Here is an 18,752-nt window from a genome sequence, read left to right on the forward strand (position 1 = left end):
CCTCCTCAGCCTCTCAAAGTGCTAGGATTATAGGTGTGAACCACTGCATCTGGCCTAATTTTTAAAAGAATATTAGTTGAAAAAAATTAGTTGAAAATTTCCAAAAGCAGTTGTATATCTCATGCTATATTTCATTTCTTTTGCCTCGGAATTTTACTCTGGAAGTGAAATATTTTAAAATTTCTAATGAGGGTCCCAGGATCATGTGGTACCTTTCAAGTAAATATATCTTATATCATGTGTGCACAAAACAAGCTGCTGTGTTCTTTTGTTTAGTTAATCTTGAACTTGAACTCCTGACCTCAGGTGATCCACCCACCTCGGCCTCCCAAAGTGCTAGGATTACTGGCGTGAGTCACAGTGCCCGGCCCTGTTTAGTTCATCAAAGAAGGGATTTCAATATTTATTAAGCACAAGACACTGTGCTAAGCAAGGTACTTCATTTAATCTTTACAAGCACACTGTAAGCTGGTATTACCATAGCTGAGGAAACAGTCTCAGGGCGGTTAAGTTCCTTAACAAAAGTTGTACATAATGTAAGCCACAGAGCTGAGATTACAAACCATGACTGCCTCCTCCCACTTCTTAGAAACAGATTTACTGTCCCCTGAAATTGAGGGAAATAAAGTCACTTCCCCAAATAAGCAGATTCTATTCTTTTAGTTGCATTCCAACTCTCTTAGTTCCAATGCTTCACTCTTGAGGTCAGATGCTTAGTCAATATGAGTTCTAATTAAAAATCTGCCACAAAGTTTCAAAAGCTGAGCTGGTATGTTGTTTCAAGAACTCCAATCTAATCACCATAGTCTTTGTCTAGGAAACACACATCAGGGGCCTGAAGTGTCCAGATTTCCACTTGGTGTTATCTCAGTAGACACACAGCTGCAAATCAGTAGCAACAGACAGCCTAGTTTAATGATTCTTAACATTTCCCTCGAAATGGGAGAGAAAACTAAGCAAACTGAGGATGAGACTAGTCAGCATGTTTTAGCCACAAAGATTCAAGAAGCTGAAATGTAGGATTAATTCTGAAGGCTGAAGAGCTGGAGGTATTAATAACTCACCTTCCTAGGGAGACCAACTCCTCTCTGGTCACTCTGAGTAATGAAGACTCTGGTGTCTGGTGACATTATTCCCCACTGTGGATGCAGCATTTGGGATTACTGAGTTGGATGTGGGAATGAGTCCTAACATTCTCTTAGGTCCTGTGTCAGGGAGAAGTTCTGGGCAGCATCCTTATGACACCTGGTCCTGTAAGTATGTTCTGATCCTGATTTAAAGCTTTGAATGGGTCCAGCATCCTTGAAACTACCATGGAATGGTCAGCAATCTAAATGTGGCCATTGGGTATCAGGCTGCAGTTCCTTTGTCCTGCTTGCAGTTAGGGAAGCAGGGACCTCTTTACCAAACTCTGTACTCTGGTGTCCTCGTGCCCTCTGAGGCTAAGTTCCTTATTCCTTTGAGTTAAATGCATCTGCCAATCCCTTCCTCAGAATCAGCCTGCACACGGGGAACTGCAATGTTCACCAACTTCTCTCTAGGACTGGTAGAGGCAGCCTGTCTCCTGGGGATTGCAGTGCTCTGCTCCCTCACATTCTTCCTGGGTCAGGAGAGGACCTCCTGTTTGGACTTGGAGAGCCTTGAACCAGGTACCAACAGACCCTCACAAAGGTGCTATAGTGATGGCCTAGAGCAGCAGAATAAGCAAGGCTTTTTTAGACAGATGACTTAAATAGTGGCTCCAACAACACATTCAGCTGGGTTGGAGGCCCTAGGAAGCTCTCAGTTTCCTCATCTGTAGAATGCAGTGAATAACTGCTGTCCAGGTCAGAGTCACTGTATATAAAGCACTTGTTGTAATGTCTGGCATGGAATAGCCACTTAATAACTGGTAGCATTTATTATGTCTTTCAGTGAACTTTCTGGACAATGGGAAGCAAAATGTAATGCAGACATTTTTAAAGCTTTGGGATAGTTTGTAATATTGGAAACAATGAAATCAGGACTTGAATTATTATGCAGCAATCCCAGTGATCTTTAGAGAATGCACATCTTGCAGATCACCAGAAGTCAGGAGTTCGAGACCAGCCTGGCCAACATGGCGAAACCCTGTTGCTACTAAAAATACAAAAATTAGCTGGACATGGTGGGGCGCTCCTGTAATCCCAGCTACTTGGAAGGCTGAGGCAGAAGAATCGCTTGAACTTGGGAGGGGGAGGTTGCAGTGAGCTGAGACTGTGCCACTAGACTCCAGCCTGGGCAAGAGAGTAAGACCTTGTCTCCAAACACAACAAAAAACAAGACCCAAAACGAAACAAAAAAGAGAGAGAATGCCCATCTTGGCTTTGATGGTCTCACCTTTCTTAGGCATTTTAAGGGTACACCTGACAAGGAGGTGAAAATCCTCCCTCTAACTGTAACTACATCTGGAGTTACAGCTAAGGAAGGCCAAAGAAACCACTGGAAGCTACTGGGAAGCTGAAAATTTAGGCTGAAGAGCTGCAAGCAGTGACTACTTCTGAAGATTTGTTAGACAGCAGAATAGTTTTCTAAGTAAAGTTCCTGGAGTCAAGACTCTTGGGTCATCTAAAATTAGACAGGACAATCACGTGAGAATGGGCTACACTGGCAGGGACAAGAGCAAGGTGACCTGGTAACTTTTTCTATTTCTATTTTCTATAAGTCTATAGAAAGGTCTATTTCTTTTCAGTATTTTATACTGTATGCCTTTCCTTTAGCCTTCTTGACATTTTTTCCCCTCAGATATTTTATAGATTCTACTTACAGAGCTTAAAATTACAATAGAAATGCCATTTCATACACTATTAAGTTTAGACCATTTAAAATCCTGTCTTGCAAATTTCTCTTTCTACAGAGCAATGCTGTCCCATCATGTTGCCTTATGTCTGCTGCTATTTTTGAATTACATTTACACTACATTTCATCCACCTTTGATAAGGAACTTAATATCCATTGGCAGGTCAACTTGTGACTTTATGCTGTGACTATAACTGCAAATTATGGTGCATCTTTCATTTTAAGTTATTCCCTGGGATAGGAAGCCGGTCCAAAGGCAGAAAAACTTTGGGTTTTAAAGACTGAAGAAGGAATCTTACAGAAACAGTGCTTCCACAGTGGACAATGCTTATGGGATGGAATGCCAGGGAGGATTGCAATAAAATGTGTGGAAGCGAGTTGGGTGCAAAAGAAAAAAACACAAGACTGGGAAGCAAAAGAGATCAGTGTGGGATTGAGGAGTCCAGAGAAGGTTAAGCATGGAGCTGAGATTCAGAGAGGGGCCCAAGGCCCAACTGCTGCAGGAAGCTAGGCCTGAGAATTCACCAGGTTTTGAAGATTAGAACAAGCAGCTGCAGTGTTAGCATCTCACCATAGTAGGAAGCAGGGCCCAGGAAAGAGCTGGTACACAGGCTATAGCTTTGGCAAAGGGAAAGGCTGTGGACACTAAACCAACTTTAGGTTGAGCTCTGAAGTTCTATAATAATCATGTCAGGTCAGAAGCTAGTGTTAGTGGCCTGAAGGGGCAGGTGTAGGGAAATAAGACTATTGCGATGGAATATCATGCAGTAAGATTTACATGAAGAGAGATGGTTACTGATTTTACAACATCTCTAGACATACTGGGCCTCCCTTAATTTTAATATACTTTGCTTTTCAGCTTTTGTTCAGATTCTGTACCTTCTATCTGGGCAGTAAAGTGAAAGGGAATTAAACAAACATTTATTGAATACCTGCCATTTAAAAGGTACTTGGATAAGCACTTTACATATACTCATTGAGGTGCTCCAGGAGAGTGGGTTATTGTTATCTCCATTTCACAGGCAATACACAAGCTCAGAGGTTAAGTAACTCATCTAGTGTGCACAGTTAATAAATGGGGGCCTTTAAATTCACTTCCAGGGGTGTGTGATTCCAGAGTCCTCTCTCCTTTCACTCTACCATGCTGTTTCCTATGGACAGATGTCCAGGATCAGACTCCAGGGACTGGTCCTGGCACACAGAAGGCCCTTCCGTACATCGCCGTCTTCCTCCCTCCCTTCCAGTCCTCCACCCTTTCTCACCTCTTAAAAGTCCACTCCTTTATTTTCAGAGGTTTTTAGTTGATGCTATACAGTTACTGTGTTAGGCTATAAAGTCACCTGCATATTCTCTTTTTTTTTTTATGAAGGAGGATAATACCCTGAATTTGGAAATTTTGGATAACTTTTTTTGGGGAAAGCAAAGGTTGATACATTTTATCTTACTCTTAAAAGCCAGATTCTCAGAATCTTGGAATACAGTGGTTTTTAAGAAATTCATGAAATAAAGGGATTTTCCAATTTTTCTGAGAATGTGGCCAAAAAAAGGGTTATATTTCAACCTACATGATTCAGCTCCTTGGGCCCAATCACACCACAGGTCCACATGTCTGAAGCTCACTTTCCTGCACCATGGTGGTCTCTGCTGCTCAGCTCTTCCTGATCTTATTACGAATCATGTGACAGTTAAGTCTGCACTTCGCTGGCCCTCCCACTTGTCTTCCAGCCTTGCATTTTTTAGATGTCTACAAGACATTGCTAATTGGAGCTCAAGATGTGAAAAACTGATAATTCTATAATTTTTCTTCCATTTATCTCCACCAAATATGCATCTTTTCTCTTTTTTTTTTACGGAACACTTAACGAATTTGTGTGTCATCCTTGTGCAGGGGCCATGCTAATCTTCTCTGAATCGTTCCAATTTTAGTATCTGTGCTGCCGAAGCGAGCACATATGCATCTTTTCTCAATTCTGGCATTCTAACGTTTTGGTCCTCATTGGAATAATTTTTGACTACTTCCTCTGATTTCCACTGCCACTGGAATGGACTTAAAATGGATGATCTCGAGTCCCAAGTGGGCATCCAAAATGGCCCTAAAATCCTAATACAGTTCCCTAGTAATTTACTTCTTTCCTTCTAAGATGATTTTATCCTTTTCTCCTTGCATTTCCTAAGCTTCCTCTATGTTCCCAATAATTCATCCAGATGACCTGCATCAGGTACCACATCGTGTGCCTTCCTTCTGCTTCTACGAGACAAGCATCCCTGCTCCTGCCACTCCACTGTGCCCAGGGTTCCAGCCTCTTTCACCTTCTTAACATCTTGCATTCAGCATTATCCCTTCCCTGTCTTGGATAATCTTTCTTTCTTTCTTTCTTTCTTTCTTTCTTTCTTTCTTTCTTTCTTTCTTTCTTTCTTTATTTCTGAGACAGAGTCCCGCTCCATTGTCAGGCACCAGGCTGGAGTGCAGTGGTGCTATCTTGGCTCACTGCAACCTCTGCCTCCCAGGTTCAAGCAATTCTCCTGCCTCAGCCTCCCGAGTAGCTGGGACTACAGGCGCAGGCCACCATGCCCAGCTAATTTTTGTATTTTTAGTAGAGATGGAGTTTTACCATGTTGGCCAGGATGGTCTTGATCTCTTGACCTCGTGATCTGCCCGCCTCGGCCTCCCAAAGTGCTGGGATTACAGGTGTGAGCCACTGCACCCAGCAGATAATCTCTTTCTCTCTGTTGGATCATTCTGCTCAACACACAAATACAACTTAGTATCAGATATCTCAGAGAACATCCTTCTTTGATCTCATAGCCCACCTCTGGCATTGTACCACTCCTCTGCTCCCCTTCACAGAAACATTCCCGCAAAGAGCTGTCCGCCTCTCTCATCCCTTAGTCTTTCCTCAACCATCCCTAATTGGTCTGTCCTCTGCAACTCCACTACAATGGCCATAATCAGCTCACCAATGATCTCCCTCTTGCATAAGCATTGATTTATATATTCCATCAGGGGTGCTCATCTAGCCTAACCACCACCTTTCCTTAGAGTGCCCCCTCCTCAAGGCTCTCAGGAACCTTTCCTACCTTGTTTTCCTCTTACCTTGTTGGCCACACTCTCTCAGTTTATTTTGGAAGCTCTCCTCCTCTACAAGACCTTGAAAAGTCCAAAGGCTTTATCTTAGGCTCTCTTCTCTTTTGTTTATAAATTATCTTCCTAGAAAATTCTCTCCAGTTATGTAGTCCCTCTCCTACCACATTTACGTGGTTTAAAGTGCCATCTGCAAGCTGATTACTCTCAACTTTACAGCTCCATATGTGATCACCGGCCTGAGCTTAGACTCAGATAGCCAACTGTCTACTTGATATCTCCATTTTGAAATCCACAGGTATCTCAAACATAACACAGCTGAACTATAATTACAGATGTCAACACTCATCCACTGTCCTTTCCTCAAGCCTTCCCCATATCAGTAAATGGTCCAACCATTCACTCACCCAAAGCTAAAGGTCAAACTTGAGCCCTTTCTTTATCCTATAACCTACAATAGTAAGTCTTAACAGTTTCATACCCAAATACATCCCAACCAATCCACTTCTCGTCTTTCCCTGGCTACACACCTCATGTAAGCCACCACAAGTTTCTGTCCCAACTAGGAGAGAGAGCAAGGCTCCCGTCTCTACTCCTGTTATAACCCCCGTCCTCCTCACAGCAACCACAACGATCTCTCTAATATAGATATCTATCAAATACCTTAAAAAATACAATCTAAACTCCTAACCCCAGTGCAGAGGGCCCTAAACAATCTGGCCTCTTCCTACGTCTCTGATGAAGTCTTCCTTGACTCTCCATCTTGTTCCTATTTTTCAGTCACACTGGCTTTCTTTCAGTCTTTAGAGTACTCCCAGTCCTCACTCAGGGGCTTTGCACTTGCTGTTACATTTGGAATACATTTCTCCTGTATCTTTGAATAGTCTTTGAGTAGTTTTCTCTTTTTAAACTTGTTTTACCTTAAATGTCCCCTTCTCAGAGAAGACTTCCCTGACAAATTGAGTGGCCCTCATCACCTCTACAAAATTACCCTACATGATCTTTTTCATAGCACTTCTGTACCTGAAATTATCTTATTTACCAACTTGCCTGTTTTGCTGTCTGTAGTTGTATCTGTTAGCTTTTATGGCACTAAAAATCAGTCCAAACTTAGTACTAAAGCAAACATTTATTGAGCTCACAATCCTTTGGGTGGGCCAACTGGACTGGGCTCAAATGGGTGGTATCTGGGTTAGGCTGGGCTTGCTCATGTGTCAGTGGCCAGGTGGGTGGCTCTGCTCCTGGGGGTTGGTTGGCTGTTGGCTGGGGTAACTGGGCACTGGGGCTAGGTTTCTCTTATCATCCAGCAGGCCAGCCCAGGCTTACTCACAGGGTGGATAACAAGATTCCTGAGAGAACAGAAATGTACCAGTCCTCTTGAGGTTTGGTTTTGGCAGTAGCACAATGTCTCTTCTGCCTCATTTTTGGTCAAAGCAGCACAAACACTAGGAGTGGGGAAATGGTCTCTACTGCTTAAGGGGAAGAGCTACAGATTACATTGTAAATGGATATGGATATGAGGAGAGAAGAATTGTAATCATTTTTGTGAACAACCCACCACAGTGGTATATATTTGCGATTCATTTGGTATTCTTACAATTTGAATCCCTTTTTGAGTTTAATAAATTACTCACCTTATGAATCTTTGTAGGGCAAAGAATGTTTCCTTCTGCAGGAGCTGAACGAGCGCCATAATTTCTTTCCATTAAGGGCACAGGTAGTTGTGCAATTTGGAAGAGAGCAAGGTGCAATAGTAGGCTCCCTGTGGGATTCACTTTCTGGTTAGGGTGACAGCAAAGATGACTGTGCCAGGTTGGTATCACCTTATTTGCTGTACAGTTATGTTCCTGGTGGGAGAGTGGCAAGAGTGCAAGCTGTAGCACTTGGGGCCCTGCTGCGATGAGCTGGTGATTTCCCCATCAGGCCAGTTCTACGGAAGGTTTTATATGTTGTTCCGGGAATCTTAAGTTGGAACCTTATTCTTTAGCCCTCTTGAAGATTCTGTGAGCTACTCAGTATTCTTCTAACACATTCCTTTTCTGTGTAATTCCCCAGGGCTGGATTTTGTTGCTTGCAGTGAAGAGCTCTGTTTCGGCAGCTGGCACCAGGAATGGGGTTTATTTTTCTTATATAACAAGAAGAGTAAAGTGGTTGCCAGATTAGTCCAGTTGCTCACAGCTATCAAGGACTCTCCTATCTTCCTGTTTTGCTGTCTTTAGGGTATTAACTTTTAATTTTCATGCTTGTTGCCCCTTAGTAGCTCCAGGTACTACTTCTATGTTCTAGGTAGGAAGGGGGAAAATGGGATGGCACCAGCAGTTTCTGTTCCTTGTATCAAGAAAGCAAACGTTTCTAGGAAGTGCTCCTTTTATCAAGAAAGGAGCCTTTCTTTTGTCTAGAGAGTCTAAACCAATCAGCTGACCCCCTACTGGCCTCAGCGATTAGGAAGTACCTGGCTATCTAGCCTCTATGAGGAAGGCATGTAGGGAGAAAGCCTGAGAATGTGCCAAATTAGATGACATCCAGTACCTATTACATGATTAGTTTCCCCCATTAGAATGACAGTTCTGGGGGCGGGCAGGGGCTCTGATTTATTCATTGCTGTCTCTTCTGGGCCCAGAAAAGCAACTGGCAAATATGTGGTTTCAAAATTCATTGATAACGGACTGATCTTTAATCTACCATCAAGGTCTGGAGATGCTTTCTTCAAAATGTGTCTTATCTCTTGCTTTCATTATAGAACCACTGTTTTATTCCAGGCCCTAAGTACATTATTAGAGATTTGTTTTCATGCTATATTTCTCTCTCCAGTGTTTTCCATCCGCTGTCTGCATTCTATTCTGCTACTAGTGTATCACCTTGAATACCATTTTTATCTTGTCCTTTTCTTTCTCAAAGTATTAGCTATGTTGTAGTAAATCCTCATCTCTCAGCTTGGGATCTGACTCCTTGCATAAGCTGGTCTGTTGCCTCCCTGACATCAGCAATTTATTCGGTAATCATTCGCAAGTCCAGCTAATCTCATGGCCATCTGGTATACGCTGTCATACCCAGTGTATGCAACGGGAGCAGGCTGCACTGTGAAGGAAAGAAAGGAGACCAGGACAGGGAAGACTCTCATCATAGGTGACAGGTGGCCAAGCTGCTTAGGGCCAATGACCCACCCACTCTGAACTTGGGCTTAGTCTGCTGCCTCACCGGTGGAACTCATATCAGGCAGAGGGTCTGAATGGGCTGAAGCAGGACCTGGCTGGCTCAGTCTAATCATGGGGTGCTCACAGCAGACTTGTCACCTCAGAGGAAAAGTGGAGTGGAAACCAGGATCAGTAGTGAACTGTCGTAGAGACTGGCCCACAGGGCAGAAGTTGGAGAGGAAGGCTGAAAGTCAGTGGCATGTAGATGTTCAAGGGCTTGCTCTCCAGTCCAACAGGAACCAAGTCATTCCTGAATTCCTAAAGAACTTGGGACCAGGAACAGTCGGGCTTGGTTCTTCTTGGTCTGAGGCTGGCGAGGAAGAGCACTTTGTGTTGGACCTCGGTGTTGGCAGCTGGATCTGGCAGGCACTGGTCCAGCTTCCATTTGCTTTTAGTTCTCTACCTTTATGATGAGTGCCCTACCTTTTGTTAGAAACACATTCTTTGCTGGTATGCTACAAGCGATATTTTGAAAAGCTCTGAGGACACTTAGGATACATCTAAATTTGTTTGATGAAAAGCAATTTAAGCCATTTTTACAATGAAACAGAATAGACAGATAAAATTGGCATGCTGTTTCAGACAAATTTAAGACTTAAATTTGAAGCTCTGATTAAAATTCTAGTTTATGATTATGTATTCATTCTTTTCTTTCATTAGGGGTACTTAAATGGAAATAATTGAGAAACACAGAATTCTAAGGCAAATAAAAGAAGCACTGTAATTATTATGGAAGTTGTTTATTAGAGATATATATGCTAGGAATTTAAATCAGAATTCAGAAATTTTCATTTTTAGAATGAATTAAAAAGACCATGTTTGAGATTTTTAAAAATATGATTTAACAGGAAGGGAGAATTTGTGATGATAGCATCTAGTGGGAAGGATGGGAATAAAGCTGCTGTTTGAAGAGAATGTCTACATTTTAAGGTAAAAAGTCTCAAGTCAGTTTAAAAGAATTTCAAAGTATTTTTCTTACTTGAATAAAATAACCTATAATAAATAAACATTTAAAATAAATATTAAAATGAACCATTCCTTCTGAATGTATACTTTTATTCTAGAATGTCTATTTCCTGTAAGAAGGATCCTCCAAACATTTTAAACTAACAACTTAATCTAATTGCTTGAATAGAACGAGTCTTCCCTGTGTTATCTCTTCTTAGTAAACTGCAGTCTTTCAACATGTTAATACTGGTCTCTGGCAGGGTGCTAGCAGCGTACCAGGGGAGATTTATCCAAAATCACTTCTTCCACTGGCTGCTTCCGATAATTTATTTGAAACCTCAAGGCCTGCTCATTACTCAAAGAGAAAAGTACAAACCCAGATTCTACTCACCTGATTATGCTAAGCAGAAAGTGCTTTATTGTTTCAGATAATTAGAAATTATTTTGTGGATTGACTTGTCTCTTAAACTTAACTTGATTATATGTTTTGAGGACAGCTGTATTTTATTTCGCTATTAGTAAAGTTATTTCTTTTTCCTATAAAAGAAAATATATGCTTTTATGGTATTTCAAACACTCTGGAAGACTCGCTACAGAAGAGGGGATTTATTCCTGACCATCAAATTCTTCAGAGGAATTAGCTTTTGTCATTCTTTCATTTAGCAAATAATTATTGAATTCTGACCGAGTGAGTATAACTCACTAATTCTGTCTAAATTAAAAGTAAGTTTAGTCAAACAACAGGAATGATAATGATAGATTTTAATTTAGTATTGCTTAGAAAATTCCTGGGATATATAGAGCGCTATTTTATTTAATAATTCTGTTTCTGCATAAGACTATAGCAGACTTCAAGAGCTTCTTCATTCTTGTCCTATGCGTTAGTCAGAATCACTGTGAATTTTAATTTAGAGTACATTTAGATCAGTTTCATCTGTTCAACCACTGGTGGAAATGTGAAATTCCTCTTGTCCATTTTAGGCCCTATGTATATGACAACTATAAATCTACAATTTCTGGAGTTTGTTTTATTGCATGAACAGTAATATTCACCCCCTTCAGAATTCTTTCTCTCTTAGCTATCCCATGACTCAAATTACCTCCTCTAATTGAATACCTTTCAAATGCTCTCTTATTTTGATCCATCTCTAAATTTCCAGTATCAGATTAATAACTTTCACACATCATCACCTGGATGTCTTTCTATGACCCCAAATATGTTAAAAGCAGGACGGATTTTTTCAACTCTTGATTTAACATTGCTTTTGACGCATGTTGTCTGTTTTTTGTAGTATCACAGGGTTGAAAGACTTGAGCGCCCCACTTAAACGAGGACAGAGGAAGTACTCAGTAAGAGCTAACTCTTATTCTCTGTGACGCTCCTGCTCCACGCAACTCTTGCCGAACCATGCTCTGTGTTGGATTTTTTACTTATGATACATTGTTCATTTAAAGGATTAAATAAATTATCTATCTCCTTGCCTTCTGCAACCAATCTATTGTTATGTTATTTTGGGTCCATCTCTGAAGTTTTTTTGGAAATAATTTCCTTCCTTTCTATTCCTATTCTCATTACTCTCAGTCAAGCCCTTATGGACTCTGGATTTCACTATTTTTAGAGCTACCTTACCGGTTTCTGTCTCCTCCCTCAGAATCATTTGACATAGTAATGCGAAGGACATCTTCAGTTCTGATTATTTTCATTTCCCTGCTCAAAAGCTTTCAGCATTTCCATGTTCTATAGAATAGAACTAAAACTCCTTAGCCTGGCATTTTCCATCTCCACAGTTTGGTCTCAACACATACAGAGGCTTCAGTGTTAGAGAACAGGAACAGAAAAATTACTGCAAAGTGGTTAAGAGCCTTCGCTATTTACTAATTGTGTGATCTTTGGTAAATTACTATTCCGTCCTCAACTCTGGTTTTTCTACTTGGAAAAACGTGGATAATAATAGTACATACCTCCTATAGTTGTTATGAGGATTAAATAATTCATTTACAGCATTAATGTTTCTAGTAAAAAGTAAGTAATCAGGACATTTTATTATTATTATAGCACCGTTAGATGAATAAATGTTGTATATTTATGGAACTTGATATCAATTTAGTTTTCTCTTTATATGTTTTGGAAATGGGAACATGAGTCTACAGGACTGGGAATTATGGCTCCTGTACCATTCAGTTCCCATGTATTTCTCATTAGCAATTATTTCTAGATGAAGGGCTATGCTTGTTGTGCTGTATGGAGCACAATGAATGTTGTCCTGATTGCTTGCCTAAGCTGCTTATTAATAAAACCCAAGTGTCCACTAAAAAGAAACAGTGTACTGATGTGTGCTAAAACATAGTTGAACCTCAAAAACATTATGCTAAATGATGCCAGACAAAAGACTTCCATATTGTATGATTCCATTTATATAAAATGTCCAGAATAGTCAAGTCTATAAAGCCTAGAAGGTAGACTAGTGTTTGCTTTGGGCTGTGAGTGGAAATGAGGAAAGACTGCAAATGGGGACAAAGTGTTTTTTGGGTTGAGGACAATGTCTGTGTATAGTTCCATGACATTTTATCACATTTGTAACCACCACCACAAGAAAGATGCAAAACTTTTATTCCACGACGTCTTGCTTGGGCTACCCCTTCACGGCCAAACCTATTTCCCTCCCTGCACTATCATTAACCCCTGCCAACCACTGATCTCTTCTCAATATCTGGTAATTATGTCATTTTCAGAATGTTATATAAATTAAGTCATATAGTATTAGAGATCATTACCAAAAATTTAATGTAATTATTGATATTGTAAGGTTGAAGTCTGCCATATTATGTTTTGTTTTCTGTTTTCTCTGTTTTCTTTTTCATTTCTTTCTTTCATGCCTTCCTGTGAAATACTTTAACATATTTTAGAATTGTATTTTGATTCTATATTGTTTGTAGGCATATCTCTTTATATTTTTAGTAACTGTTCTAAGTATTAAATTATACATACAAAACTAGCAGTCTGCTGATGTGGATATTTTACCAGTGTTAAGTGTAGCCCTTTAATTCTCTTTACCCTCCCTCATTTATAATTGTTTTAATATTTCCTCTACATTCATTGAGAGTCAAATAAGACAATATTATACTTTTTGCTCCAATTGTCAAAAACAATTTAGAAAAGTCAGAAGGGAAGTTTATTGTAGTTATTCTTATTTTTGTTCTTTCTGTTTTTTTTCTTTCTTTATATTCCCAAATTCCTTCTTTTATCATTTACTTTCTGTCAGGTAACTTCCTGTAGTCATTCTCATAGAGGAAGTCTGCTGGTGACAAATATTCGTAGGTTGTCTTCATCTGAGCATGTCTTGGTTACCTTCATCCCTAAAGGATATTTTTGTTGGACACAGAACTCTGGTTGACAGCTCGTTTACTGTAGCACTTAGAAAATGGCTGCTGTATCCTCCAGGGCTTCTTGACTTTTGATGAGAAGTCAGCTGTCATTTGAATTGTTTCCCCCTTTTTTCCTATAGGTAATGTGTAGTCTCTCTCTGGCTGCTTTCAAAATTACTTTCATTGTTTTAACAGGTCTCTGAAGTTTGAGAATGGTGTGTCTTAGTGGAAATTTCTTCAGGTTTATTGCCCTTGGGGTTTGATCAGTTTCTTAAATCTGTAGTTTGTTTTTTGATAAATTTGGGAAGTTTTCCACCATTATTTCTGGGAATATATTTTGAGGCCCACCTGCTTCCTCCTCTCCTTCTGAGATCTTTTGTTATAGTTCTGCAAGTCCCTGAGGTTCTGTTCAATTTTTTTTTTTCAATCTGTTTTCTCTCTGTTGTTTAGATTGGGTAATTTCTATTGTACTGTCTTCAAGTTAACCATATAATTATTTCCTGTCTTTTCCATGATGCTATTGAATTCACTCATTGTGTTTTAAAATTTTGATTACTGTATTTTTTAGTTCCAGAACTTCCATTTGGTTCTTCTTTATATCTTCTATTTGAAAGGCTTTCTATTATTTCATTTGTTTCAACTACATTTGGAATTGCTTGTTGAAGTAGTTACATAACATCTGCTTTAAAACCTCTGTTATATAATTCCAACCTCTGTGTCATGTTGATGTTGTCGTTTGTAGACTGAATGTCTTTTTTTTTTAACATGATCTCACTCTGTTGCCCAGGCTGGAGTGCAGTGGTACCGTCTCAGCTCACTGCAAACTCTGTCTCCCAGGTTCAAGCGATTTTTATGCCTCAGCCACCTGAGTAGGCTACAGGTGCAAGCAACCATGCCTGGCTAATTTTTGCATTTTTTGCTAGAGGTGGGGTTTCACCATGTTAGCTAGGATGGTCTCAAATTCCTGACCTCAAGTGATCCACTTGCCTCGGCCTCCCAAAGTGCTGAGATTACAGGCCACTGTGCCTGGCCTGACTGAATGTCTTTTGCCATTGAAGTTGAGATTTACCTTGTTCTTGGTAAGATGAGTGCTTTTTAAAAGTTGCATTCTGGACATTTTGGGTACTATGTTATAAGACTCTGGGTCCTATTTAAATCTTGTGTTTTAGAAGACCTCCTCTGGCACTACTGGCATGGGAAAGGGAACTCACTCCTCTTTGCCACCAGATGTGGATGGAAGCTCTCACTACTTACACTGCCTCATTTGACATCCTGAGGAGGGGTACACCTTATCACTGCTGGGCGGGGAAGGGATTTCAGGCTTTGATATGGTTCGGCTGTGTCCTCACCCAAATCTCATCTTGAATTGTAGCTTCCACAATTCCCACACATTGTGGGAGGGACCGGTGGAGGGTAATTGAATGATGAGGGTGGGTTTTTCCCACGCTGTTCTTGTGATAGTGAATAAGTCTCACGAGATCTGATGGTTTTATAAAGGGGAGTTTCCCAGTACAAGCGCTGTCTCTCGCCTGCTGCCATGTAAGAAGTCCCTTTGCTCTTCCTTCATCTTCTGCCACGATTGTGAGGCCTGCCCAGCCATGTGGAACGGTGAGTAAATGAAACCTCTTTCCTTATAAATTTCCCAGTCTTGGGTATGGCTTTATTGGCAGCATGAGAACAGACTATTACAGGCTTCCTTTGTGGTCTCATTTACCCTGCAGAGTGTGGTGGGGAGGAGGGGTGGGGATAGACCCCACTACTAAACAGTGGTGAAAGTTCTGGCTTCCTTCTGGGCTTCTTCTGATACCAACAAGGGAGTGTGGTGGCTTTACTACCAGGTGGAGATGGAAGTCTTGGTTTCCCACTTGGCCTTCACTGATATCACCCTGTGTAGGAAAGACAGGGATGCCTTATCACTGGGGAAGGGCAGAAGTCAAGGTTTCCCAAGGCAGATGAGAATATGGTGAGGCTAGGGTTTTTTCCCGTGGTGTTTAGCTGGGGTAGGGCAGGTTAAATGCATAAATGTTTTTTGAACATTCCATCATGACCATCTAGTTTTTAAAAAGCTTTTAGTTAATTGCCTAAATGTTTTCTATCTTGCTCAGTTGCCCCTTTCCTGGACCCCAGGCTAGAGAGAGGTGACTTTCATTGGTACATTTTAAATCTGCTCCTATTAGTGTTTTTGGGTTACTGACTTCTCTAGCACCTAGTTTGGGATACATGGGACAAAAAGAAAACCCAGAGAACACACTGCTGTGTCATTACTTGAGTTCTGCGATTCTTAGCCATTCTGCCTTCTTGTCTGTATCTTTCCGTGTATTCACTTTATATATTGTGTCTGGGGTTTTTGGGTGTACTTAGTGAGATGAATAGGGAGAAGTGGTCTCCTCCATTTTGGTTGGACTATTAATTCTCTGCAACTAATCTGACCATTTCATTTTGCCATTCTGATTTATAATGTAGGAGTACTGACTTACATGACCAACAAGTAAATTGCATAAAGATATGAAAAGGCAAATAATGAGGTTTATCAAAGATATCTCTTCACTATTAAAAATTAAACTTTGAAGTCCTATCATAGGAATGCATGCTAAATAAAAAGAGAACCTAAAATACTTTCAACATGTGGATATGTGTAATTTTTTTTGAAAAAAAAAATGATATTACCAAAGACTTGCACATGAATGCTCACAGAAGTATTATCTGCAAGAGTCCCAAACTGGAAATAACCTAAATGTTACTCAAATGGTGAATGAATAAATAAAATACAATAAAATCATACAATAAAACATTTGAAAATAATAACAAATGACGTATATATAATATATGCTACAGCCTGGATGAATCTCAAAAATATTATGCCAAGTGAAAGATGGCAACCACAGAAGACCACGTATTGCATGACTCCATGTATATGAAGTGTTCAAAATAGGCGAATCCATAGAGACAGAACGTAGATTCCTGGTTGCCTGGGGCTGGTGTAGGGGTGGTGGGATAGGTACAGTTTCCTTTTTTCTTTCTGAGGTGTTCTAAAATTAGATCATTGTAATCTTGAAACAACCCTGAATATTCTACAAATCACTGAATCATCCACTTTTTTTTTGAGAGGACTCCGTCACCCAGACTGGAGTGTAGTGGCGCGATCTCGGCTTGCTTCCACCTCCACCTCCCAAGTTCAATTGTGAATCACCCACATTAAATGGGTTAATTTTATGGCATGGAAATCATATATTAACAAAGCAGTTTAAAAAACGAGATGGTCATGATGGAATGTTCAATATAAGGAAGTGCACAGGAGCCCTCTCTGCCCTCTGTTTTCAGTCTAGGCAGTTATTTGTGTCTGACCTGACCAAATGACTTGGCTGAAAGAATAGCATGAGATGGTTTTGCACATACACTGACTATGAAAAAAAAGTTGGCTTATATATGTTTGTTCAACATGGTAAAAAAAAAAAGAAGGGATGAATCTAGTGAAAATTAGAGAATTACTCCTAGGTGATGGGATAATATGTGCAGCAAATTCCCACGGCACACATTTACCTAGAACAAACCTGTATATGCTACACATGTACCTCTGAACTTAAAATAACAGTTAAAGAAAAAAAAAAAAGAAAATTAGAGAGTAAGTCTTGAATACATTTGCTATCCTAATGAGAACAGTCTGTGTATACTCAAATCTTTGTTAGTTCTCTCTTTCTTTCAAATAATACATTCCATACCACAATCTTCTAGACAGTAAAGTATATTTGGGCTGAGTTTGCCTTCCCTCTACCTCTAACCACCATGAAGACGGGGGCTGGGACTGTCTTATCTGTAGTCACATGGACAGGATCTGACAGTGGATAGAGATCAGGCTCTTTGGTTATCACAGGACTTTAGGTTGCAGACAGGCATGCTAAGGCACGAGGGAAGTCCAGTAGATGGGGCTGTGGATAACCAGGTTCAGGAGGGCGGGGTACAGGCAGGTAGATGTCAGGGAAAATCAAGGTGTAGACCAGGAAATGGTACTATTCCATCAGATCATAGCAGATCAGTGCTTGTAGCAAAAGCCAGGAAAGAACGGTCTCCTGGCCAGCCTGCATTGGGTGCTGCTTGCTGTTATTTTACATTTGTGTGGAAGGCCAAGACAGGAGGATTGTTTGAGCTCAGGAGTTCCAGACCAGTCAGGGAAACAGAGTGAGACCCAATCTCTACAAAAAATAAAAAATTAGCTGGATGTGGTAGTCCCAGCTACTCAGAAGCTGAGGTTGAAGAATCACTTGACCCTAGGGGGTCAAGGCTGCAGTGAGCCATAACTGTGCTTCTGTACTCCAGCCTGGGTGACAGAGCAAAACCTTGTCTTAAAAAAAAAAGAGAAAACAATATAAGACAAAATACATTTATGGTTGTTTACCTATAGCAGGTTCTCAGTGCCCCCCACAAGGCTACTATACCTCCTCTTCCAATCCCCTTTTCATTCCACTAGGTGACTATTCCACAGCTTCTCCTGTCTCATTAGATTAATAACACCACCTCCCCCCCCATTCACACCCTCAGTGGATGGCTTCACATCCTAGGTTGCTGAGACAGAGACGCAGTCAGAAGGGAAGGTCACCTCCACCAGTATCACTGCCTATTTTCTGCTGCTGGACGTGGCCTTCTCTGTAATTCCTGCTGAGACATACACCTTCTTGTGCATTATATCCCATCTCCTTGTTATGCACTCAAGGATGTGGCTCTGAGAATTCTCCCTGCTCTACCTGCAGCATTAAATCTTCCATCTTGACTGGATCATTCCTCTCGGCATACACACATACTATACCTCAAACTCTAACTGATTCTAAATATGGAAAAACAAACTAATAGAATGAAATCTAACAAAAAATTAATCTCCACATGCTGACTCCAATCTCTCTCCTTCTAGTTTTCTCTTGCCTCTATGCCCAATGAGGATTTTATCCCTACCGTTCTACCAAAAACATCTTGTTGAGGTTACAGATAACTGCCACATTGCTAAAGCCCATGCTTAGTTCTCAGCACTCCTCTTATTTAAATACGAGCACCATTTGACACAGTTCATCACTACCTCCTTTTGAAACATTCTTTCCTTTGGCTTCCAGAACCCTACTCTGTTGATGAACCTTTTCCTCATAAACTCCTTTGCTGGTTCCTTGGGCCTGCTGAGCCAACCACTGCAGCAAGACCGCAGGAAATTCATGTGCACCTTCAAGCCTGGGAATCAATGGTTTAGAAACACATTGACATGTGCCAGAGACAAGGGATACCAAGGAGAGGGCATGGTGGCTCAACTGGATAACAGAGGTACCTGCTCTCTGTCCTCAACTGGAGTTGTGGGAGTGGAACGT

General features: G+C 40.7%; 2 protein-coding genes and 1 non-coding gene across 13 annotated transcripts in view; 1 reads left to right on the plus strand and 2 right to left on the minus strand.

Annotated features, from left to right (window-relative positions):
* Positions 1–18,752, minus strand: part of LOC118148600 (uncharacterized) — a 52,862-nt gene that overhangs the window by 26,920 nt on the left and 7,190 nt on the right. The gene's annotated exons all lie outside the window — the stretch shown is intronic.
* RP1 (RP1 axonemal microtubule associated) overlaps positions 1–18,752 on the plus strand; it is a 327,943-nt gene that overhangs the window by 24,228 nt on the left and 284,963 nt on the right. Inside the window, exons 1-2 of one of the 10 annotated variants that reach the window (XM_035277477.3) lie at positions 14,925–15,015; positions 18,507–18,708. The exons of the other annotated variants lie outside the window; for them this stretch is intronic. The gene's annotated coding sequence lies outside the window, so the exon portion shown is untranslated. Of the gene's footprint in view, positions 1–14,924; positions 15,016–18,506; positions 18,709–18,752 lie in introns of those variants that run through there. 10 annotated transcript variants of the gene reach the window in all.
* Positions 4,661–4,767, minus strand: LOC118148650 (U6 spliceosomal RNA). The gene has a single exon (XR_004735571.1). It is a non-coding gene; the product is annotated as a U6 spliceosomal RNA (small nuclear RNA).

Source organism: Callithrix jacchus, chromosome 16, assembly GCF_049354715.1.
Source record: "Callithrix jacchus isolate 240 chromosome 16, calJac240_pri, whole genome shotgun sequence".
Taxonomy (NCBI): domain Eukaryota; kingdom Metazoa; phylum Chordata; class Mammalia; order Primates; family Cebidae; genus Callithrix; species Callithrix jacchus.